General features: G+C 40.6%; 1 protein-coding gene across 2 annotated transcripts in view; it reads right to left on the bottom strand.

Moving 5' to 3' along the window:
• LOC138187814 (protein artichoke) overlaps positions 1-24,169 on the bottom strand; it is a 309,368-nt gene extending 285,199 nt beyond the window's left edge. Inside the window, exons 1-5 of one of the 2 annotated variants that reach the window (XM_069128978.1) lie at positions 21,554-24,169; positions 20,868-21,476; positions 20,580-20,788; positions 18,492-18,588; positions 17,858-17,983 (exon numbers count right to left, since the gene is read on the bottom strand). The gene's annotated coding sequence lies outside the window, so the exon portion shown is untranslated. The remainder of the gene's footprint in view (positions 1-17,857; positions 17,984-18,491; positions 18,589-20,579; positions 20,789-20,867; positions 21,477-21,553) is intronic. The other variant, XM_069128979.1, reaches the window with a different exon arrangement.
• Positions 24,170-26,748: the final 2,579 nt, after the last annotated feature.

Genomic DNA, 26,748 nt, shown 5'->3' with positions numbered 1-26,748 from the left:
TAAACTGTACCAGGCGAGTTAAGAAACGATTCGACGAGCACGAAAGAAGGAAGACGGTCGTAAAGTTAATTTTTTGACGACGGCTGTGCTTTACGGCGTTCTTCGGATTCGTATCAACCCGCGTTTTATCTCCCTATCATGCCTAAGTCAAGGGTTTAGCGGCAGTTTGAAAGGGTATAACGCACGTGCTGCGGCCGAAATCGTGTTACCCATGCGAGAATACCGAAGGTATAAAGGAATCTCCCTCGAACACGTCCTACACATTTCCTTTCCCTTTCTTCTCTCTCCCAGGTTTCTCGTTAAACGTTCGATAAACTACGGACCAAGTCTCGCTATTATATACAGTTGGCCAGGAAAATGTTTCAACATTTGTAGACAGAAATCACAAATTATTTATTATATCGATAGTCCGTCATTTTACCCAACGATATTTCACATTTATTACACCGGGGCAATCGTGTCTCATTACAGTGCCAATGAACCTCCGTGATATTTTATGTAACGCGTACAATATACATAAAAGCTTTCTATGGCAGCTGTTCACGGGCCATTGTTCATTTTTCTCTCCTAAACTTACAAACTCCAAGCTCGTTGCTCACCCAGGGGAAACTAAAGAGTAAAGAAAGCGGCTCTCGTTAATTGTTTAAAAACCTATGCGTATTCAAGAAAGGAACATTCTTTCAGCGCTTTCTCAAGCTTTATTACCGACTCCCGCTACTCTCTGTATAAAACGTCGCTTTATGTACTCCGAGCCGAAGTAACTTCACATTTCGCTTTTACGTCGCGAGTGTTATTCCTGTTGAACAAGCTAGCGAGTGCCGGCTTTAAATACCGATGAAATTTACGAGCGCGAAAGCAGGCGTTTCGCGAATTTACGAAACATTAATTCCCAGGCTAGTTCTGACCCTTTCGCGCTGTTGTCAAGCGGCTTAACGCGTTCACGCGTTGTATACCGGAACGTGTTCCTTTTTGGTCTGTTCGTCAAGCTTGTCCATCAGCGTGGCACGAGAGGAAGCCCCGGATCAAGCCACGATGAAGTTGATGATGCACGCGTTAAGACACGATTAATCGATCCGCCACTATTGTCAGCCGCTTCTTCGCGTTCTTCTTATCTGGGACACGGTGTTGCTTTGACCGCAGTTGTTACGAAACTACGCTGTTACGGTCCTAGTGTAGTTAAGAATCATTTAGTGCTGTTGGAAATGGCTTTCGAACAGTAGTAACAAGCTCGTACTGGGTTGCAAACTGCGACAGCTGCTGCGAGTTAAACTCTGTTGCATCGAAGTTGAGGGAAAGTAGAAAAAGTGTATTGAAATGTTTGTTTCGCTTCGACAAGACGAACTGTTGCATAATTTCTTCGATATTTGTTGCGTTAAGAGCTAAAACCTGGCTAAATCTAGAAATATTTGTTTGTCAGGTATACAACCTCATATTTTCTACACATTTCTCGTCGCTGTTATTTTTCATAACGTCCGTTTTTTCATCTTAATCAATTTAGTCAATAGAAATATTTCTGTATATATAGCAACGTAACGCTCATTCTTTATCCAGCAATAGATCAAATGCATCATTTTTCCGCTTACACTCCAACTCAAAAGTCTTGGAACAGTTGTTGCTTCATCTTTATGCATTTATGCAAAATGTAAAGATGCAAAAATATGCAGAATGCACACGACATTCAGAAATATAGAACGTACGTTCCCAAATATTCACTGTTGCGATCTCCACGCTAGTTGACGATCAGTTAAATTGTAACTGTGCAGTGGGATCGCGAACCTTGGACAATATTAACGATCAAGCTGGTGGGTAGATTAAAGAGTTCTAGTATGATCGTGATTTTGTGGAACGTTTATTTTGGAATATTAGTATGATTGTGATTTTTAAGTCCTGTTTACTTTGAAGTCACTATTGAAGTGTGTTTTGGAGTATGTCCTATTCTTTGAGTGCCTGGTGCTTATATCTAGATGTCAGTCTAGGACTTGTGTTATCATTTTATATCAACGTTTTCTGTCAGGAGAAGTGGGAATCTTTGTCTGTTCAATCATGTGACTGTAGAAATGTCGTGGGCGTTTCGCAAATTGTGCGTCATGTGCGTACCTGGTCAAAGATGCGTAGCGTAATGTCCCGTTTGTGACATCGTTCGGTGGTCTATTGTCGAGTTTTCATCTAGTGTCGAGGTTTATCACACGTCGTTTCCTATTGAGCGAACCCGTCGATCGCTTAAAATGCTAATTAAGTTGTCGACGTGGTCCGAGTTGTAAACTTCATAACGTGTAACATGGGAAAATTCTAGCTTCTGAAAAATAGCTGATGTGCTGTCGGTATCGTCAACTTGAGATAATCTTATATCCTAAATATTCACATAAACAGAAATTAACATACAAAGACAGCATGATTAGCGTGAGACATTGGAAAGATTAGATATGTAACTGGTCGTGTTGGTAAGATCATCAAAGCGAATTGAGACGAGGAATGTGTGCCATAAGTAATTATCTAGCATCTAATGGGAGAGCATCTTGTATCATATAGGGGACACGGTAAACAGATCTATCCGAAGCGCGCGCCGATGGACTTTGCTGACGCACTTAATTAGACGCTGATTAACGGATGTCCGCGGTGGCTGCAGGACGAACAGGTAGCTGTATGTGGATGCAATTGGTCAGCTCTATGGTAGGAGAGATCTCAGAGATTGCTCGATCGGATTAGTATGTTCGCCAAACCGACTGGTCGTATACCTGCGTTATCGATCCCACAGCGATTAATTTCCGTTTAGACGGCAGTCTCAGGTGCACCACGATCCAGTTATGTACAACAAACAATCGTTGACTACTGGCCGACGTTTCGCGTACGTGATACGAATGATTCGTCATTTAATACCGCAACATTTTATGACAAAGAAATAGAAATTTTATCTTCTGCTGATGAGCCGAATGTAATCGATTGAATGACTACATTGCGATTTGGAAATATTTAGGCACTTGTTTATTTTTAACAAGATGTATTTTAAATACAAAATTACGGATATATCGAATCACAGTGATTTTATTCCTAATTTCTGAATCGTCAGTTAAATTAACACGTACACTTTTTTAGGTTACCTGTACATGTGTACGATATACACTTGAAAGGAATCGAAGATGAACGAATTATTAAGTTACACGAATGAACGATTGAAATTAATTAAAAATCATGAAATTTCATAACAATTCGTATTAGAGACACATGTAAAATTTTACAATACGCTGACGTACTGCTGTTGTACGAAAATTATTTGTCAATACACAGTACTGCAGGAAATGAAAATCGAATTTGCACATGTTAAATGGCTATTTGCACATGTTAAATCGCTTGGTGCAGTATGAAAAATTAATGAAAGTTCAATGGAGGTCTGAAGCGATATTTTGAGGCGACAGGTTAAATGGTATCGCACGATTCTAGGCCTGATCCATTTTTACTTTCGACATGCTTCATGTAGTTTTCACGTACGAGTTGCAACGGTGCTAATATTAAACTTAACCCTACGCCAGCGAAATGTCTCTCCGGTCACGTTCTATATTTCCAACATCCTCTCTAAAAATTCTTCGGTCAGCGTAACAGTAACGTGTGCCTATGAAACCTTTGTCTGCTCTTAACGGAATAAGTTTCAAAGTGCCTGAAGCAGAAGATCGTTCGCCGCACAACCAGAGAGCGGCGATGTACGATAATTATTGTTAGACACTATCGGAACAGCTGTGGTAATCAATGAATTGGCCAACTTGGTTCCCGAGTTTGTTTATTACCATGAAAATGGCTTACTTAAATAGTCGCCGTCATTACGATAAATTACCGAACAATTCGGTTGCATCTGCAGGATATTTGCATTCGAGTCCCCCTTGTTCGAGAACCACTTCTCGACCTGTGGCTGCACTTGACCCGAATCGACCGCAAATTAATATGTTTGGTCTTGTACGAATATTCCATTTTCTTGGTCGATAAACAGACATCATCCGAATAACCATTGTCTCGCTCTAATTGCTGATCTCCGAGAAACTTGGATTCTAAGTACAATCCGATGGATCTCAACATCTTAAACAATACATTGAGAATTTCAGAATAACCACGGCCTCTCTTTGCATTTCAATCTTTCCACATATTTCTTACTTATTATTAATGGCATTAGGTCTTTATTAACAAAAGAAAATTTAAGTTTCTCTTTTTTCCTTTATATACATCCATCCCTAACTTATACAACTATAATTACTATCTTTCAGGGAGAGCTTTTTAGTATCTCATTCTCAGTAGTTTAATGGGATTCATCAATAAGACAAAGAATTTCTGAAGAATAAGTCTCTAACGATTTGATTATCGAGAGGTCTGACTTGCACTTTCCCAATATCCTTAAATCGTTAAACTTATCTACGGTTCACTGGCAACAAAATCATCTTTGTTTTTCTTCTAGAAAAGACTGAGCATTAAGAATGCACATGAACGTTCAAACACAAGGCTCGGACGTGATAACTACGATCAGAAAAATGAACAAGTAGTTTCCACTAAAATATAATTCTGAATCCCGTAGCGCCACTGGTGATTCGCAAGCAGGGCGACAGGAGAATAAGTTTTCTCTGTCGGACAAACTGACCGAACAGTATTAAATTAACTGTAAGAGACAACCTCCGTTATCCAACTATTACACGTAGCACGCCTTACTTCGCGCCAGAATACCCGAGAGAAATTGAACTTCACAGAAGCTTGGGTTTCGGGTTCCCGATCTAAATGCACATCTTGCGCCTCTGTTAACAGTTTCGAGTGAATGGGCCGTTCACCGCGGGTAATCGTTGCTCGTGGCAATGGAAGATTAACTTAGATGACCGATCTACAGCCGCCACTGCGACACAGGCAAGCGGTTGCTTCTCATTATCGGCAGATCGATTCGATGGGAACGGCAGAGATTGGCATCTGGAGAGTACAGCTTATTCGTTCGTTTGAGCGCTTGTGACCGTTATAGTAGTCTATTTGAGAGAGTAGCCACTAATAGCGACCTGACAAGACGAGCGTGATTCGTGGAAATCACTCGTACGATACGCTTCGAAAGACTCCAACGCTGTCATTTGGTAATAAAGATCCATTAAGAGGATATTCGATCCTGCGATACAATATTTTTGTTAACTGGAAATTTCTATTCTTAGCTTCGTGATAGCAAAAATTGTCGCTTCCTTTCCTCTTTTTCTTTTTTACTTTCGATCCTTCCTTCTTTCGTTTCTTCCTCAACTTTTTCTCCTTCACCTTCTGTTATCTTTCTCCAAGAGGTTTGAATCGCCAACAGACTAGTGGGTTTGATTAACGAATGTTTATACAAGCATGATAGAAAAAAAGTAATTTGGAATTTTTCTTGGGTTATACTTTTATTCTATTTCTCCCTTGGCTGTTACGTGAACCGATCATCGGCGATTAACCAATATAATCAATCTTGTAACGTGAGAAATTATTTCCTGTTTCTACTGGTCATCGATGTAAGTTATCGTCAAAGCGAATTTTCAACGTTAGCTAGGAAAAGAGATCTTTGCGTGTAACGTACAATACACGATGAAAAAGATGATACATATTTCATGAAGTTTGGCTTTCGACGAAATTTAATTTGATGGCCCATCCTCGCTGTGACCGGTGTGAAAGCTTCATGAGATGAAAAGTTCCTATGGACGCCAAGCGATTAATATTAAACATCGTTCACTTTCTGCCAATATTGTTTCTTGCCGTCCCTTTAACGTATCCCTTTGCATCGAAAAAAAGAGCAACAATGAAATCTGCGTTACTTTTATTGAAATTTGATAGCAAAGATCGAATCGTAACGCCCGGACAAAAATATTTCCCCGTTCGATATCGATGGAATGAAAAACAAGCAAGAATAAGAGATTCAAATCTGTGATTCAACGTATGGAAAGAAATATTTAAATCTATCTATGAATTAAAAATAAAAAAAACGTAGTAAAATTTAAGTTCGCGTAGCTTTGTTTCTTTATGAAATTTCTTTATGAAATTGTTCAACTTCTCCTTCTCTTAAGAAATAGATCGGCTGGCTCCAAGAGAAATTAGAAACTCTGTTCTAATACATATGTTACAAAGCATTTGATTCTTGTTCAATAAATTTCGCGTTGGATCGTCAGGATGGAACATTGGAAAATTCAAGGTCTCTCCTCTCCAACAACAGTCACCGAAGTTAAAAAAAATACGCGTCTAATATTTGTATACGTTTTTCAAGCAATATCACATCTAAATCCGAGCCGGACTATTCGCGAACTTTCTTTTTCCATAATTAACTCAATAGTAATAGAATCACTGCTTTTCAATGACGTCGGATTGTTATTCGATCAACGTTACGGCGCAATTACCCTTGCCAATAACCAATTAACTCGGAACAATAAGGGATTAAATACGAGCCGCGTTTCGTTCGATAACCGACATAGTATAAAGGAAACTTCACGGCGCAAAATAAGCAAATTCAGGAATGAACAGGAACGAAGAAAAGCCTCGTCAGTAACAAGTTCAAGCGGCTCCCTTCCGGGATTTATGATTGGCCTTTGCCGACCCTCTGATGCTTTACGTGACCAGGATTTCCGATGGTCCGTGTGTAATAGCAAAAACCTCTCCCCCATTCTATCCTCTCTCCGCCGGTTTCTTCTCTTTCTGGGGCTCTAGCTTGTGCGAGAAACCGACAGAAGAGTCATTCCATGTCCGGGTTGTATACCGAGATACATCGTGGTATATTCCGAGTCAGGTATTATGGTAAATACCGTGGCTAATAAAACTCGAGAAGCGGAGATCAAGAATTTAGAGGAATACATATATCATTGCGATTGCAGACAACACGTACGATTCGATTCGTTGTTTAACATTATAGAATTGTGGGAATAGGATTGCAGCGATGAAGAGGTATTTCACGAGAAAAGCGTACAATTTTTATCGAAGAAATCGAAATGAGAGGTGTATCAAGATAACATTTTGATCCGAATATATCCAGCAGTGTGATATTACGACGTATCGTTAACAAGGCAAATTGCTAATAACGTTTCTTGATAATCGTCGCGTAGAATATTGTCGAGGTTAAAGAATCGCAAAAGAGATAGAAGAAAAGAAGTTGTCTGTCTGTTCGTGCAACTTTCCCGTGGTTTCGACAAGCAGAGGTGAACTACCAGCGCCGCTAAACCGCTTTGGAAGACTTATTGGTATTCGTTCGTCGCGATTTAACGCTACATTCGCCACAATCGACTCGCTCTTTTCGGTCACAAGGTTCGCCCAAAAGCTAGTGTAAAAAGGAAGTAGTCGATTAGAAAGGATCGATGGTGGAATCGAAGGTCGTTAAATCGCGGCGAAATGTCGCGGCTTCGCTCTGAATCGAAATTGCTCCATTGCCGACGTTTAATGAGGCTATGGCTTTGTGTTGGATCGTTGCACTGTAATTCCGAATATTTACGCTGAATGTGTCCCGAAATGAAATTTACTCTGAGCCGAATTATTCCGCTGATGTCGCGAACCTGCAAACGAAGCGTCAGAGCGACAAGCTCATTCGTTATTTCTTTAATCAACCAGTTATAAAAGATAAAAAGGATCGATCTTTTGCTAAATCGATCTTCTTTTGTTTTCTCTATTCAGTGTGGGACACGTTTCGATCTAGTGCATCAATTTTATAAACGAGACAATCCCAATAGTTTTCGAATGGGAATATAAATGTGATAAAACACCTACTCGTCACGATCGTTGCAAAACTCTGACAAATTTTACTTCATTCGGTATTTTACAATACAACGCATCGTACGAATGAATTGATGGGTTTGTAACGAAACAATTCTAAAACAGCAGTGGGAATCATTCAATTTAAGTTGACATTACGAAGCGCCCAAATATAATACTTGTGGCAGACAGTATAACGTATATGTAATAGTCGAGTCTCATGATAGTGCCATCGAAATTACAAAATATTTCATGTGACGTACTCGATATAAATGTATCAAAATTATCTACAACTATTTGAATACTTCCATGAATGCATGTATATATCCTACAAGGGTGGAAAGCTCGAAGCTCGTGAGCAAAGGAAACGCCGGACTGAAACGAAAGCGAGAGAAGAGTTGAATTTATAAAACAACGTAAGACCGCGCAACACATGGTAACGAAACGAAAGTAAGAAAAGGGTTGCATTTGTAAAGCAACGTACGACAATGCAACACATTCAGACGATGTGTCGACCGATAATACAAGCCAACTAATAATTCAAGTAATGCCGACGCCGATAAGTGAACCGGACGGAAATATGAGAGGTGCGCGTGCTCTGTTCGGCCCGCATCCGCTTGGACCACGTTGCGCATGGTGCGGACCAGATAGCCGGAAACTATTTCATGGCTAATGGCAGAGTTATGCACTTACGAATCATAAATTCCGCAATGGAGCGCATCTGCGCCGATGCTGGTTGCCTAACTACCTACCTACCTGCGATCTGATCAATTCCCCGCCGTTTCCACCACCTTCCGGCTGATTGGTCACCCAAAACTCCCTACCTATGCCAACCCTCTTATGAATATCCTTCATCATTTGCCTGAAATTTCCATTATTCCCTTTGCTGAAACTTGCCAACGTTCGTGCGAGGAATTTGGATATCTGGAAGAGTCAAGTTTTAGAAACGTTTAGGCTCTCCACAGATAAGAGATGGAAAGATTTATGAAAAGATGAGTTGGAATAAATTTTCATGTAAATACGACCTGCATCTTTGGCCTTTGATTCCCAGCTTATATATTATGGTAACAAACGTCGCAAGATACGTGGTATAAGTTATAAACAATTTTATTTTATATTTCTAAATTTATTGGCATCGATGAATTAGCTAACAAAAGACTTTGTTCCTATATTATCCACACTTCACGTTTCTAATTGAGACCTATAGGAACCAAAACAAATGATGATATAGGATATGGATAGGATTTCGGCTGTTATATCAGAATGAGAAACACGAAGCATGAGCATAATATGAGCCCACCAGAAGCCACATTATGAAGTACATAAATATATTCCACATATTTTGTGACGTTCTGTATATAGCAAAGAGTTAATAACGTTTCTCGACGATCGTCATGTAAAACACTGCTAAAGTTAAAGTGTCTGGAAAGAAGTAACCCTGATGCTACCGAGGAATATAATTTCGTGACTACGATCTGTAAAAGTTTCCAAGTTTTCATGATATACGCTATTGCCGCGTCTAATTAAATATTCTACACGAAAGTTGTAGTGTCCAGCAGGAAGATAAAAATCTGCTCGAACGTCGTGTACCTGATACAGGGCTTCCTCTCCACGAACTGGTTACCACGTACATTAATCTCTACCGTGTCATCTCCCCCTAGTATCCCTGGCTGAGAGATGGGCCAAGCTTCGTTTCCATATTTTTATTTTCTTAATTTAAGCGGAGCACCGTGAACCGAGTTTGTTATTAGATATATGGTAATGTACCGTTGTACCGGGCATAAAGATTTATTCAACTATTCCTCTTTTACCTTCTAGACGAGAATTAGAAAGTCTCCCAAAAGGCGTCGTCCAGAATTGAAGATGAAACCTTCTAAACATAATTCCCGTATCTCGTAATTCACACGCGACACAGTTTGCCTCGTAAACAGTGGCCAAGTGTCAAACGAGCACGTATTCATATGTGGTAAAAGTTTCGTAGTAACAGTAGAAATTAAGTGCGACGCTCAATGTTACAATAGCCAAAGTAATTTCTCAGTTTGCTCGATCCTGACTCGATTACGAAGACAAAGGTGGGCAAAGAGGAGTCTGTGGATTCAACGAGATACTTCAACGCTGCGGGTACCATTAGACGTGCGAATCGTCGTAAGAACGACTGGACAAACTCTGGCGGACGGTGACTTACAACGTTTAACATAAAAACTAAAGTGTGAAACTTGTATTAAATAAATTGAAATGAAAAAATATATAACGCAAGCCTTCGAATAGAGAAGCCTTCATCTATATAAAATTTCGAACGTCTTCAAAAATCATATGATACCTATAAGATTTCTTAAATATTATTAATAATGTTTCTAAAATTTCTAAAATTTCTATTCTAAAAGACGAACTGCTTTCGTAGTTCTATAGTTAATTGTTAAATACAGTTAGCGCAGGAGCTAATTGCGCTTGGCAGATTAAGCGATTAAAAGATTAAGAGAATACACTTACAAGCACGCCAGTGTAGTCTCAAAGTCTTGTATGGATACACAAAGGTGGTTTCACACGAGCAGATATCAAATCGGGGATGAAAGACCGCGTTAGCCGTACATACGCATACAGCGTATGAATTTGAAGAGAAGACCATTCGGAAGAATGCTGTGTTGAATGTTTGTGACAGCGGATAAAAAACGCATCTCGACTCGAGACGGTTACGAGAGCATAAAATAAAAGCTGAAATTCTCCCTGGCGATATTATCTCCGCGGGAATGCGATTTTATCGGTGACGCGCAAACGCGTCTGACATATGAACGTGCTCTATTACTTATTTCCGAGGAATCGTCATAACAAGCTTTCACGGGACGTATCTAAGTGCAATTTTTTGAGAGAAGTTTTCTTTGAACGTGGAAGGACATCGTGAAAGAGCAGCCACGTTCCTTTTTATTCACAGCGAACCGAGTTTTGCTACCAACCAAAAAGTTTCAATCCTTTCACAAGTATTTTAAAAATTGTCGCTGGCACGGACGAAACGCTAGCTCAAAGATTTATGACAACTGTCGTGAAATTACCAGACGAGAGACTTTGAAGGGGAGTAACGCGTAAAATCCCAATCTTCAGCAACCGCGAAACATTGTCAAAGGGGTGGACCAGATGGAACTAAGGTTCGATGCAGACGAATGATGCGACGTCGTTATAATGTTACGTCGGTGACGTGTTCGACAGGCTTGTAATTGTAATGGTAAAATGCACACTCGTGTGTAGCACGGCCATTGAAAATACAAAGATGACGAATAACACCGACGTGAAATTCAAACATGATGCGTCGGCATAGGGTCTAACAAGGAACAGTTGCCGAGTGTCCAACTTACTTTCATCCGAGTCAGAGAACCGTTATCCTTCGTTGTAATAATTTAACGTAAATCTACGATTCTATGTCGAGGTGCTGATACACGAATAAAGGAGATGCTATTCACGACGAAAAGGGTAAAAATTAGAGCGCACAGCTCGATGGCTCGCCCGGTGGTTTACGGCCGTCCTAATTTCTTTTGAAAAAGGAATGCTCGCGCGCACGGCCGCGAAAAGGAAAACAAGTGAAAAAGGAACGAACGAAAATGTTGAAATGAAACTTCAGTTGTAATTCATTCCCGGCCGCGATGCGATTTAATTAAAATTGCGGCCCGGCAAAGATAAAGAGAACGAAAAGGTAGAAAAAACGCGGCGGCCGGGACTCGCAGTATGAAGCACCCGCTTCTCAATGAACTTGCCCGTCGTTCCCTTCCCTTCCTCCCCTTCCCCATCCATTCTCCGCATCCATGAAATTTGTAAAAACACACGCGGCGAGCATGTAATCGTGTTTTCTAACCTAATTCAAACCTAATTCAAAGCGAACGTACATAGACCCACGTCCGAGATCGGAGTTAATTCCAATTTAGAACCCGGGGTTGGGTTCATTCTAAGCTCGCCTAATTTTCGAAACGCCAGATTAAATTTACCCTGGCGGGGAATAAAAAGGAGAAAAGAAAATAATTTTGGAACGTTCAAAGATGCAAATGAAATGGTACGCGAAGACAGAACGAAGAACCAGAACGATGGAAGGAGAAACGTCTGGCGCAGAGAATATTTCCACGATTGGCCGAGTCTGTCTTTACGACTGGGGACAATAATTTCGAGGGGTTTGCTTCTTTTGATTGAACCAGTTCGACCGTGTTAATTGCTTTCGTGCTGTTCTTCCGCTTTGTTCCAGTGTCCCTCGTTTGAACCATATGCCGCTTTGTTCACATTTCCTTTCTCTTATGCCGTCGCGGTCGAATTGGACACACGTTGAAATCGATCAAAGAAACTTTTTTCGCGGCATCCCATTTTTTCCCCTAATAGTTTCTATGCAAAACAAGCCATCGTACAAAGCATTTGGTGGAGATTTCTTTTAGATGCCATGTAGATACGATCATTGAATAAAAACCGGCTATGGTAAAAAGGCATAGAGCGCGTATGAAGTAAACTGTATGCCAATTGTAGGAGGCGTGCCCGTGGGTTGCAAAAACGGAGAGGAGAACCTGACGTGTTTCGATCTCTCTTGCTGCACGCAATTTGCCGTAGATAAAAGCCAAAGTCCCAACGAAACACCTCACGTACGTTCCGACCACATGATTTATAGCGCAGTAGGTATTCGAGGAATTGGGCTAACGTTGTGTCGGTTGCTCCTTGAATGGACAAGATTGCAGTGTTTTCAGTTTTCGGGCACTAAGGGTTTCCTAATGCACCGCCACGTCGGACGACGCTTCTACCTCATTTCGAACACGGACTGACTCGAACGTGAATTTCCTTCCGTTTATATCGTATTTTCATCAAAGCAAAAATAATTGTGACACCTCAAACACTTATTGTTTATTTTACGCGAGCTCTCGTACACTTCTCTTTCTAAGTCGCTTGATATTTTGCGAGGCAAAATGATTGTTAGAATATGGATACGACTTTTTAGATTAATTCTATTATTTATCCATAAGTTGAATGTAATTTTACGCTATTTTATACGATGAAACACAAATGAAGCGCAATTTTATAACATGAAAGTGTCCGGTGATTAACGGATCGGAGCGTACATATTCCCAAATCGAATCAGATCAGATGAGAAAGATACTTCCATTTGCAATGAAATGCGACCGAACGTAAGACAAAAATAATGGATGGTACACTGACAATCGGTCTGCAGTCGAACGCATCGTGTCAAAACGTTCATGTCAAAATATGGGTCACAGTAGAGCAATCAGCAACGAACCAGTCTTTTCGTTCGATGGGATGGATCGAGAGCGTTTGGAGCTAAAGGGGTATGCTTTCAGGGAGGGGAAAGGACAGGGGAGATGGAAACAGCGACATCGGTGGACAAGTTCTCGTTTTTCTGACGACTACAGTGGAACGTCACTGTTCGATGGGAAAACAGCGTAGCTGTAATTTTTCATTTTCGTCATTCCTATTTCATCTTAGCCTTCGATCTCTTTGAATTTTTCTCTTATCAAGCGAAAAAATGCCATCTTCTCTGTTATTCGTTGTACGGTATCGATTTAAAAAAAAATTTCAACATCAAGCAACGCGGAATACCAAAGATCGGTCCTTTCTTGAAATTAAAGAAAGGGAAAGAACAGGAAACGATACCGTGTCTTCTCGTAGTATCGACCTTGGAAGTTGAGAATCGAATCCGGTGGACCGGCCAAATCGCGATTTCATAGTCTATCAAAACTCGATCTTGCCCGTGGCGGCTGTAAATTTTGAAATTCCTAGCCGAAACTTGCTGGCACCGTGTTCCACCGGCGTATTCACTCGCACAAAGCCGCGACGGTGGAAGTTATTGGTTTCAACCGATACGTTTTATCCGCTTTTCTCTACCTTCATCTCGCTCCTCCGCTACTCTTTGGTCGACTGAATTCCGTCTTTTACCGCTTTGAGTAGCACCGATTCTTCTTTTCTTCGCCTCTCTATCGGCCGATTTCGCGGCCAGTTTTCTGGACGTCGAATTCAGTTTCGAACAAGGACACCGTGTCTCGCGATAACTCAAGACCTGCATTGTTCCTTCATAAATGAAGAATCTTCACTTTTGTTCTTTGGAAACCAGCGAAAAAGACCGATGGAACGATGTGAACAGAAGTGGCTTTCACATTTGGATTAATTGCAAGAAAGAAATCTGTCAAACAAGATGCACACGGTTGACTCTGGATATTAAAAACGATGAGAAAATCTTACGTGCAGTTTGAGACTTATTTTTTAAGCTATATACAGTTCCATTTTGAATTGTAAATGCATGTGAGCATGCGATCCAACCTACATCAGCGTACCTATGCATTTGGCTGGCACATTGAGTGACGTATCACAATGTCGTTCGTCAAATACGTACCGGATGACTATGCTTGAGTAAGAAATGTTGGAAATGCACGTGTGCGGCTATTTCTAGTTTAAAATTAGATTGTTTGTGGCCGGCAAACGAGCTTCAATCACTATTTCAGCCACTCAGAGATTGCGATAATCAGCTTCATAAATGGAAAAGTAGCGTAACGTCATAATATAAACATTCCTTATACAACTAAATTATTAATTTTTTTAGAAGTTCCACATTGGAGTAGCTGCCCTGTTCGAGTTTCCAAAATACTTCTTGAAAAAGAGCGATTAGCGAAACAAAACACCAATTTTCTGACAGAGAAATCCGTCAGCGAGGAAGGAACGTTTTTTAATTTCGCGTCTCCATTTGTCGAATACCGTTGCTTAATGACCTTCTTCCCTCGCTGCGAATTTATGCCTTCTTTCATTCCCCCATCCACCGTCTTCGGCGTCACACTTTGTATTTAGAAGGGCGTATAATAAATTTCGTGGTCGATGCTGGAGAAACAAATCAAGCTCGCAACACGCCGGTCCATGGCCTCCTTTAGAGGCTCACCGCGATTCTTCGAAATATAAAGGTGGCTGTAACAATGCAAGGGGGTGAGGTTGGTAAAATTAGATCGCTACTATAAAATCAAAATGGACGGGATAAATCTGAATGCGCGGCCTGTTACGTCGATATCGTCTTATTTAAATTTCTTTGACGACAGCCGTTTATGAAATTCTAATTTCCTTCTCCGAATCGCGCAGAAACATGGATACCGTATTTTTCGTTGTTTCCTGTTCGTTTTAATACACCGTGCTGAGTCAAGACTCAAGGAAAGAGAGGCTCAGTGATCGACGATTACAGAGGAAAAACGAATTGATCAGATAATAATGAAGGTTTATAAATCTTTTACAGTCTGACATTTCGAGTAAAATAATAGTCTTTAAACGTTTTAACAATTTCCTAATTATTTCTCAAGTGTACATAAGTTTTCGTAGGTGTACGTATACCTGAAGATTATTTTGCATACATATACACAGATACTGAAATTTCATAGACATAATTTTGGTAAAATGTGATTGATTGGGAAGATATTAAATTCTAAAATTCATTTGGGAAAGAAAAAAATATAGCGTTGGTATTATGGCTTTCACAGCTTCTAGAAACATCGATCTCAATTATTACGTTTGCCTGAAATCAAAATCACTGAATGCATAGATAATTTTTCGAAATACAGTTTTGGGTTTAAATGGAAATCGCGAAAGTTGGCGGTGCAAGTCCGTTAATTCGCGTTTACGCGAGCAGTTCCAAGTGCAAGGTCTACTTTAATCTGAAAGTTCGCGGGAGTTGGATAGTGAATAATTAAAATGGTTGACCGAAGAACGATGATTCGGTACGTTTGCAGTTTCGCTTCATCATATGCACTCATGGAGATTAGTCGAACTTGGCGAAACTACACGGCTGCCTTTTACAATTTTCAGAGAGCAGAGGAGTTATTCGAATTATGCAACGATAGCGTTGGTTAAAAACGAAAACTTGCGAGGAATGTTTCGAAAATGCGACGCACAGTTTTGGCGAAAACAACAATATCGACGCCATGGAATTTCGACGTTTTCATCGAACACTCGCTGTCGATCCTGAAATCCTACATTACCATTTATATTGAGTTTCACAATGCGCAACAATTTCCACAATATTTCATCGAATGTTCGCTGATTCAGCGATTTGACATAGATGAACGTGCTCTCGTAACGTGTTATAGCGTTATAACTACTCTCGAAGAGCCAGCGAAACTAGGTTAATATGTATACTTCGAGTTTTCCTCGCTTTAGCCTAATCGTACAATTTTACCGTGGTGTTTTGTCGATTTCTACGCTTCTAAATTCGTCGTACTTTTATCGCGATACATATCAACATGGGATTACATTCGGTGAAAGAAATATCCCTGAGTCTTTTGTGTTCAACGAAAAATAGAGAAAAAGAAATATCATCGTCATTAAACATCAAAAATGGCAGAAAAGCGTCGAATTCATAGCTCACTGTCTCGTCTACGGATGTGTATAAGCTTTGGTCGAGAGGATTTAAAAAAGATCATGGATCAAACAGGGATAATCTTTCGACAATAGGAGGATCCTCGAATTCGAGAATCCAAGGCACGCGACCAATACACGCGTTTGTGATTTAATGCCTAGAGGCTAATTCCGAGTCGCTGAGATTCCAGTACCGAGAACTCACGCCGGACGGCGATAAAGCAGGCTACTTAATCCGCCAAGGTACATGAGATTTATGGGTCAAGGATCGGTGAAATCGCTCCGTTGCGACTGGGATATCCTTAAGCTTAATCGGACGTGCGCACCTAGTCCTTAGACTACCACGAATCTAAAGATCGAAATATAACTTCGATCGTTTCTCGTTGCTTGCCACAGGAAGATGTATGCCCGTAGTTATTCTATTTCGAGTAAGAATCGTTTAAAAGAAATAGATGCTTCCTAGCGATTCCTTTTTTATTTGTAAACTGTTTTAAAAAACGATCGATTTATCGTAATAATCCTTTCGAGTCTTGAAACGTCTATGGGTCTTGTTGTAAAGATTTCTTCATGTGTTATTGTTTAACTAACTAATATTGTTTAACTAAATTGTTAGTCTATAAATCTCATCGTAAAGATATCTCCAAACTTCAATAGTTGTTCCATTAATTTTATCGTACAGATTTGCTCGACTTTTGTAGTACCAGGCGTCTAAGTCTCGAAATACAATATTACTGTATTTATTCTATCATGAAAATTCCTTGAGAATTTGAAATTGTTACTCTATAGACCTTTGAGAGTACCATTTCTCAAAGTCATGGCAACAGGCTAAAGAATTTTCATTTAGATCGAGTGCTAACCCTTTCCGGCGGCCAGATCAAACGAAAGGCAATTCCTGCGAGAGAAAAATCCCAGCCAGAGCGGCACACTTCTATCCCGTGGAAGATGTATTACTTAAAATCCTGGTGGTCGAACGATTCCGTGGATCGATAAGTTCGAAGTCTATGGCGAATCTCCTGGTGGAAATCCTCGAGGCGACACACGTCCGACCGGCGCGGCGAGGCCACGTCGTAAGAGGGAGAGCCCTCGGACACATCCACTTTTCTTCTGCATTTTTGCCAGCTGACAACCGTTTCCTCTCCCACAGGAGAGCCATCGCAACTCACTCTCTCTCTCTCTCTTTCTCGCTTAAAATCTATAGGTAGCCGCCGAGGCGACGCGACAGAAAGGAGGCCGTGTCGACCGGTGATGGATGGACGGCCGAGCGCCAAAAGCAGCGCGTTGCCTGTGAAAACTTCAAGAATTGTTGAGATAGAAAGGCAAGAAGAGACGGTAGCGGGCTGGAAAAATGTAAGCAGCCACTTCAAATGACGGAAGACGCTTCTTGCCAACGACACCTTGTTTAGGATATCAATTTTCGCTTATCTACTTCCTCTTCTTATTCAACTTATGTTCTTTCTTAAGTACATTTAGCAAGGTATCTTATATCTTCTTGCACGTGTTCTCTGTTAGGAATAGCCAAGGTATGTCGCGAGTTTAGCGAGGTTTATGATATTGACGTTGTTGTTTTTCAGATGAAGTTCTCCGATATTTCTTTTATATTATTTCTACTTACATTTATTCCCAAAAGAATACCTAATATGAATTGGAAAATTTGCTTTCCAGTGGAGACCTTTCCTAAACCGATATCTGTATCTTGTACACGTTTATCATAAAGTGACTCTTAACGCAATACAAAGAAACACGACGCGTTTATAGCGCGGCACAGCGAAATCAACAGAATAAATAGACGTACCTTGCGTACAATTTACTTGGCAGAATCTTCCAAAAATCGACAAACATCGAGGGTCTGGAAGGGTCTTGCGAAGAATATGAGCATCGTCGGTCACATCTCTAGAACCTTCTGGCAGTTCGAGCTCACCTAGAAAAAAGATGAAGAAAATGTTAGAGGCGAGGGGAGAGTAGAAACGAAGGAGTGGAATCCGTGGGATAAGTTGGGCGGAGCTGGTCGTATATAGAGAGAGGAAAAAATGCGAGTGTCGCGGTGGTTCGAGCGGGCGTACGGTGCGGCGTGTCCATTATTTACGCGGGTCGCAGCCGGCTGGAATTGTCATTGTCTGAAAATGTGTTTACACCGGGTTGAAATACGGCCGGGATTCGGTCCAGCAACGGCCGCCTTCATTTTTCCAGCGTTTGTCTCCGGGAGAAGCGTCAACCGTTCCGGGAAAAGAACCAAGGGAAATTCCTTCGTTCCTTCACCAGTGTTTTGACTCCGTGCCCCTTCCTCCTTCACTCTTTCGCCGCGTTAAGACGGCTTTGGATTCGCGAGGCCCGTTTTTCATCGCGTGTCTTCCGCTTTAACGTGGACTACCCTTGCGCCCGTTTCTACTTGAATGAACGACCGTGAATCGTCAACACGAGCAATTTACCGCGTAAACAGATGTATTCCCCCTCTCTCAGCTTGAAATGTTGAAACGCAGTCTGCCTGTTCTCGGTTCTCTCGTCTTTGAAAAAAGCTGGCGAATCCTGAAAAACATTTGGAGAATTAGAAAAAATTAAAAAGATATTTTTACTTTAGAGAGGGGAAATATGATACAAGGACATCGGAAAGAGAAACTGTAGCAATGAAAAGAGTACACGGAGGTTCTAGAAATTACTGATGACAAAAAGGAATGTTAAAGGAAATTTCAGTAATTACAAACAGCAGCGATAAGAGAAACGTAAAGGTGTCGGGAAATGGGACATCAGTAAAAGAAAAAGAAAGGTGTAGGTATTGGGAGACGATACTTGATTTCACATACCGCAGACTAAGGAAACATCGATATGTATGATGTGGAGCACTTTTAGCGTAATTTCTGCGCTTTTTACGAGATTCAAAGAAAAGAAGATTAAGTTGTTATAAATATTCGAGTCTGTCAATAAACGAGTAGATTTCAGATAATTAAGATGTAAATAAGCGAATAAAAAATTTGCAATTACTGTATCGTGGTAAATATTATTAAAAGTATTTTTTAAATTTCTGAAAGATAATTACTCTGGCAATTTTAATACTGATTGCTACAGTATGTATCTAACTACGGTACACAGATTAAACGACCATTTAAAATATCTCGCAAAATCTCTGATTACAGCATTAAATTAATTATTATAAAATAAATGGAGAATAAAACAGTAAACAAATGAATCATTAATGGAGAGAGAAAAATGTCAATGTAACGCCATATGAGTAAAATCTTGATTGTTACTTTATACGGCGTACCTTTAGTACAACAGCAATTGACAGGTAATTAACATGCAGCGGAATATGAAAGAGTAAAAAATTTATAAAACATCAAAGAAATGTAACGTTACAGCAAAATACTTCGAACAAATATAAATATTTTAATTTGCATGGTGCACGGTGAAAATTTTAGAGAAATCATTTTCTCCAGTTTACAGTACACAAAGTTGGAATATTCGAAGCGAACGTACATCAAGGGAAGGCGATTTTAACGACGTAGCCGAAGTGTTGAGAAAATACGTCGCTGTCGTGGTCTCGCGAAAGAATTATGGAGAATGGGAATCGCGGCGTGAAAATAAGTAATATATTTTAGCGTTTCGCGCGAGGAATAATCGGCTGTCGGCCGTCTCGAGGAGAAAGGAAAACCGCGGGATACATGGAGCGCCGTCGTCAGCGCAGATACGGGTGATTAATGAATCGAAAAAATGCTTTTAGCATCGCTACCGACTAAGAAGCGTCTATACGTGCCGCTAAAAAATGTCCAGACGTTATTTCCACCGAATACCGCGAGGCTTTCCGAAATTTATTCGCCAAGTTAAACGCAGCGATAAATCACGTTATTCAACGTTACCGCGTTGCGATTGTTACGCTTGAAATTGCAAAACACGATGTGTTCTATCCTATCGCTGCTAATCCCACCGTTTTAATCATCGTTCATAAACCAAAGCAATTCGTAAACTCTTTAATATCCGATTTATCCTAATCCTTGCAGGAAAATTGGAAATTTGAAGTAGAGTTAGGAGATTGGGGAAATTGCGTACGAATTGTTCGTTTGTTTGTTTCGTGATATTTAAACAAGTTTATGTATTATGATAAGTATTGTAGCAAGCTTTTTGGTCGTTAATGGATTAAACAAGAAAAGCCTCAGATATTAAAATGGAAAGATAGAAATATAAAGAGATTTACAAAAGCATCTTGTTAAACAAATTTGTTATAATTTAACATGGCTTACTATGAGATAGGAACAAAGCATTTACGAATTTCTCGAAACTCTGTAGATTTTTTGTTAACTCGTATTTGAGAGCGAAAAAAAGTCACGACTCGTTCTGCCAACAAAGAGAGCTTTGAATATTACACTCGCTTTTTAGTTACTCTCAGTTTCATCCCACTCACTGGCTTATTTACGCTTTGTTTATTGCTTCTTTTTTGCTGATGAACAATTTACAATTACTCCAGCTCGCAACTAGTAGAAACTTTTCAGAACACAGTTTCGTGTGATACACGGTCATCTTACTACGATTAATCCATTATTGTCGAATTCTGTATGTTCGTCCAACGTCGGAGCTTCGACAAGCTCCTTGGGGAGGTTTCGTTGTGCTGGACGCTCCAAGTGTGATATAATCCATGTTGAAGCGTCTCCTCGAGGACGAGGCATCGATCTAGGTTCTCTCGGGTTATGCACCGTCTACGAGAGCCCCGGGAGAAAAAAGGCGCTAGGGAACGAAACTAAAAGGGACAGAAATTCTCGCGTGACTTGTTGGTCACAATACCGACTCGTGATGGAGTTGCAAGAGCAGAAACTTACCTTTTCGACTTCCTGGGGATTCCCGTTACGCTTTCTCTGCTTCTGCAACCATCGTTCGTATTCGAAAGTCATTTCATCTTTGATCTTCGAATCAACGATGATCGGTGACAGTTGATTAAATTTAAGCAAAGGAATATCAGGCAGACAAGAATATCGGCATTATTTCCAGTACATAGCGATTCAAAGTCTTCGGTGTCCATAAAAGAGTAGAATAGATTTCAGGAAGAAAGCCGAGGCACCGAGAATTCCATCGTTCCAGTTTTCTTCTTTCGACGAAATACGTTTGCTTACATGCACGCTCCGCCTCTTCAAATATGATATCTCGAGGATATGATATCTGGTTCGTCGACGAGCCTTCGCGAGCAATTTGCCAACGAGCAACGGGAAATTTCCAAGCGAGAAGAGAGACTTTTGCCGGTTCCAGTCTGTCGCGCTTGGTTCAATTAGGAAAAATGCCGTAGACGGTCGACGGAGTTAAAGGTTCGCCAGGCAAGACCTTCCGACGGAATTCTTCCTCTTCCTGCATATTGCTCTCACTGCGAATCACAAAAGGCCGAGAAATACAATAAACTTCTCTTCAACAGGGACATCTGGCAAATAGGAAACGAGCTATAACCGAACGAAGTTACACGTCAAAGCGGGTAAAGTTGAATGAAGTTTCATATATCTCAGTCTTGTCTACGTACCGCTTCCCGTAGGCAATTACGCGTTGCCAGTTCGCTTCCTTTCCAAGCAATCTACTAATTTACAAGCAACAAATCACGGTTCTTCAACGTCATCTTGTTTTGTTATTCGAATGCAACGTATCAAAGTTACAGGATCGCCATCCAATTTCTTGACTTTTTCTAGTCGCTGCGAAAAAGGTAACGAGACTCTTCGAGTATTGTTTCAACGACTAAGCAGACGACTCGAGAAAATTGCTGTCCACTTATATTGACAAAAACTTAACGTTCTACGGAACAGTCAGGTGTCTACGGTCTAAATTCTAGAACACTGGAAAACATTGTCTGGCTGGAGACAGGTCGTTCTGGAAAGGAACGAATTATGTCAGTAACGTCCTGCATTGCGTTGGTAGCGTCGTCATCTGGCGTGCAATTATCCTGTGTCCGTTTAAATTAGGTGTTCGTTCGTTCTAACTGACGTTTTCGTGCGATACTCTTGCAAGAGAACGCGCGAGTGTTTCGCTTTACTGTGTTATATCTGTATGTTCCTTTAATTTATCGTATATCGGAGACTCGGTCGTTGTATCATTCGATAGCAGTAGTCGAACACTCGCGATGATTCGTTTGAATTGAAACAATTCAATTTCCAAATTGCATTAAAAAAATAAATTTCATTGGAGAAAACGAATCGTAGAATAAACTTACTATAGCAATGTTTCTCGATCTACTTTCAGTCATATGTTCATAATCATACTTCTTTGATTCAGAAAATCCAAATGACTTGTGACTTCTTTTGCTATGTAAAAATACAATTTTAGTAAAATATGTTACTTTACTTTTACATAATATGACAACGCAATCATATCGAAACGAATAAATGTCAAAAAGAAATCAATTCCAAGGGGATTACGATGCACAGATTGAGAACCTTGAATCTAAGACATAAAAGTGTCATTGGTTCTATGTCGAATAAGAAATGCCGAGTAAGATATTCCACGCCTGTCAATTTATCGAAAAATTAAATAATAATTTTATCGCAGAAACCAGTTAGTTACCGTTAAATTATCGAGGAAAGTTTTATGAAAATACGCCGGTTTTAAATGTTCTAACTTAGAACAATTAGAATTCTAACCATAGAAAGTCGATGATTATCATGAAATCGACTTGATCTTAGAAAAAACTTGAGATTATGGCCTTCCTGTCGAGCTTTCGGCGATATATCAGGTCTTTTCATATGCAAACACTATCGCCGACTTTACTCGAGTACTATCGGCTAGTGAGTTATTGATCACAGATATCTATATCCGTGTCGAGTACTTCGGACAGATTTCAAGATTTAAAAGTCGACGAAATATTCGATTCCGTTTTTAATTCCAATTTTTCCCAAGTTGCGCCATGTAAAAAGCGAATGACAGAACGATTTTTCGAAATTGACACTTTTCAGTACAAAGGCCCGAGCAGAAAGGTTTCGCCATTTATTTTCAATTTATAGCTTTTTTGTTCCACGACGAAACATCTCCCTTTTTCCGGTTTGGCTATTTCTGCTTGGCCAAGCGTTTCAGAATTTTATATTTCGACAGAGAAACCTATAATTTGTTTGAATCGACGGTATCAGTAACAAAATCTCCGTTGTCCGTTCTATTTTCATCTTCGCACACAAAGATTCCAAAAATTACGCGACTTTATTGATCTTTCAGCTACGATCGTCAAATTCGAAACGTAATAATTTGGACGAAAATTGAAAAAAGGCGGCGAGATAATATCTTATGAGAAAACTTCTCACATTTCGAATGGTATAATGGGAAGCTATTCTACTAGCCGCAGGAGTGTAGCTTGTAAAATAATACAGTGCGGCAAGAAAGTTAGTTTCTTAAGGAGTTTCGTAACGAACGAGGCCAGATAGTATTTCGGGCATAATTTTGGATAGAGACGCTAGAATTTTAATTATTACATCAGAATTTGTTGGTACCCCGGGCAATGGTGGTTGATAGTCGAACTCCGTCGACTTGGCCCGTACTGATCTGCAGGCTAATCTCGTTTAGAAACTCGCCTCGACATTTTATACGTACCTTCTAGCCAGCAAAGTATAACGAGATTACGATATCCAATTACTTCAGCAGCGACGTTGGTAGCTACAAAATTTCACGTCCTCCATCCTGCTGGACGGGAGGAGACGACGATACAGGTTGGTGAAATTGAAAAATTACACGGCCACCGTCCGGAGAACGTCCCGGACACGGGGAGAAAAATGTTGCCTCGGAGAAGTATAAATCGTGTAAAAATCGCAGGTTATCTGACCCAGTTGTCCGTGCTGCTTTCTTTACAGGATAAAACAGATTCAACGACCCACTAGTCTGCCAAACGACGGCAAAACAACTTGCACAATTGGCATTTCCTCAAAGCAATCTGTCAGTCTCGTTACCAGAAACGTCCATGTCCAATCTTCCAGACATTTATCGTCTAACCATTCGCGTTACTCGCTTTCGTAACGAAAATTGCTAGATCGTTCGATTTAGAGATATCCACCATCGGGTATTGTCCAAAGAGATAGCACTGACTATCACGATATACACTCCCGTCCATAAGTATTACGATATCTGTTGTTTTCATACGAAACATCGCGATTAATCTAGATTATCAAGATTCGAACAATTATAAAATCTTGTTACGCCTGCAGTTACACGTATTACGCAAACCATTTTAAAGTATCGTTAGCGCTAATTATATCGGTAACTTTTCAAACAAAACTGTACATTTTTAAACGTTTTGATCATCACTGAACGATGCTGCAGGTTCTCGTAAATATCCTGATGTAATACACGAAGATTGCAGGAGAAAAATATCATAATTGCAATTTCATTGATTTTTTGATTTTGAAGAATCGATATTTTTTATGTGAAACAGTTTTCAAGAAACCCCAAGTAAACAAATTTAATGAAAATATGTTCTTAATAACATGTCGTTGATACAGGCTACTGGATTTTAAACTTCCTCTCCTGTGAAAAATGAAAAATATCGCTTATCGCGCCTTCTTCCTATGTTGTCTACTTATGAACAGGGGTGTACCGACAGAATTTACTGTTGTCGGGTACACGCTAAGAACGCGAGTAGAGACGCGAGAGGCTGACGAACGCGGGTCGTTGCAGAAACGTTTCTTTTATAAGGAAACGTCGAGATGTACCGCTAGAATGTTTTTGCGCGATCACGCTGATAATATACACGCGGTAGTAGTCACCGATTAATCACTGGATGACACGTGCTGTCGTCGACGATCGTGTTCGGCCCGATATGGAAGGCTGAATTTACGTCGGAGGCTTGTGCCGACAGAGGGAACGAGTCCGGTAGGAATCCCGTTGGAATGGTGTTCCAAAGAAGGCGAGGCGGCGAAAGTGAAGGGGAAAAAGGCAGACGGACACGGCGCGCCTCTATTGGCCGGTCTGTGCTATTTGTGCCAACGGGTCGTTCGGTTCGTGGAACAATGCGATGAATCACCGGGACCTGCGTGCTATCGATTCCGCTGCTCGTTTTTTCGACATTTTTTCGAATCCAACTTTACCATGTGTTCCTTTGGTACGCTCCATCGCTGGACGATTGAAAAGGAATTTTTCGAGCTGGTGTCTTTCAGTGAACCTTGGACACCTCATCGATACTTAATCGAAGGAATTCAGGAGCGGACTTCTCTGCCACTATCGATAACGACCGCAACAAAGACGAAGTGAAAAGGGTGGCTAAGAGAGAAAGGCTCGTATAGAGGGAAGCGTGAAACGAAATGAACGCGCGACAAAAGAACTTCTGCTTCAAGTCACAGAAGAGTCAATGACGTGTACACGTTGGTCTCCGAGTAAATTCAAGTTTAAAGTTGGTCGAAACGCGTGGGAAAAGGAAAGGGAAGAGCAGTCTGGAGTTAAGGAGCGGGCTTGAGTTTCATGCGAGTTCGACCACGATGGGCCACATTTTTCTAACTTAATTATCGGAACGAGCACGTCGCAAGGGACGAGCAAGTTTGCTCTATCAAGCGAGCGTTGAAAAGTTTTCGGTTCGGTTCCAGGTTTTCCTCCAATCTCTCCCTACACCTTGTTCTCTTCGTTTGTCCATCTTCGTCGATTCTCTTCGCCATTAGTTGAAACCTCGTTTCGAATTAACGCGGCATCTTGAGGCAGTAAACTCGAAAAGATAACGTGACGTGATGTTTGCCCTTTCTATTCCATCAATTCTTTGCTGTTTTTACGCTAGGGAGATTGGTTCTAATGTTCTGGACGAATGTCTCGTTGGTAGCTTGTTCAAGAGTTAGGGCACTTCCGTCCCTTCGATAAAGTTCCTCCAGCCTTTTATTTTCCAACTGACCTGTAATTGGTCCGATGTAATTGTAGTTTCGAAAGTTGGCAACATGAAAGAAGCGCGATCGCATATGTTCCCAAGGAAAAAGCAATCTTGGAACAAGATCTTTACCGAGACAAGACGGGTTCTGCAAGAAACTCGTCTAACGCGTTTACAATTTTCACTACTTACAATGCTGTACGGTAACAAATAACCTTCTCTAAATTCTACAATTTCACAGATGTATTTGATAAATAGAATAGTTTTAGAAGAGAAATCTACCTGTAATCCATAACTTCCAATTTGTCAATTCACTAGTACTACTAACAGGTATTTGTAATTGTGCAAAAGGAACCAAGTAGTAAATATCGCTTCTAATTATTAATTCATCGCTACACTATCGTTTCACATCTTGGTATAATTCACATACCTATATTTGTATTACTACGAATCTATTACAAGCGCCCGGCTACTTATCTACTATATCCATGTCAACTTTTCAATTCGATATAAAATAAAATATTTGTTACTCCACGTTAAACCAGCTCAGCCACATTGTATTCAAACGAGGATTCATTCGATGTTCCATAAACGACAAATCCGTCCTCTGATCCCCTCGATTACGCGCTCAAAGGCGCGAGACGCGTCTGAAGCTTGCAAATTGCCAGCGGGTCCCTTGTAAACGCGTTCGAGCTAATACTCGTCTCCATCGCGAATCGTTTCATGTGAACACGCCCCGTCAGATCGAGTTTGTTCGCAGGTAGAACGCGTCATCTCTGCCGGCTGATGCAGGCTCCAACTTTCACCCCCATTCAAGGAGGATGACGAGGGTTCGTTCTGCGGGGAATATCTTGCGGAAGATACACAGTTGCCTTTCGCGTGTCGTAGTCGAAACGGATCTC

Source organism: Bombus flavifrons, chromosome 15 (assembly GCF_040668555.2).
Source record: "Bombus flavifrons isolate JBK064 chromosome 15, iyBomFlav1_principal, whole genome shotgun sequence".
Lineage (NCBI taxonomy): Eukaryota > Metazoa > Arthropoda > Insecta > Hymenoptera > Apidae > Bombus > Bombus flavifrons.
The sequence above is the reverse complement of the archived record's forward strand: the minus strand, read 5'-3'. Positions and strand labels throughout refer to the sequence as shown.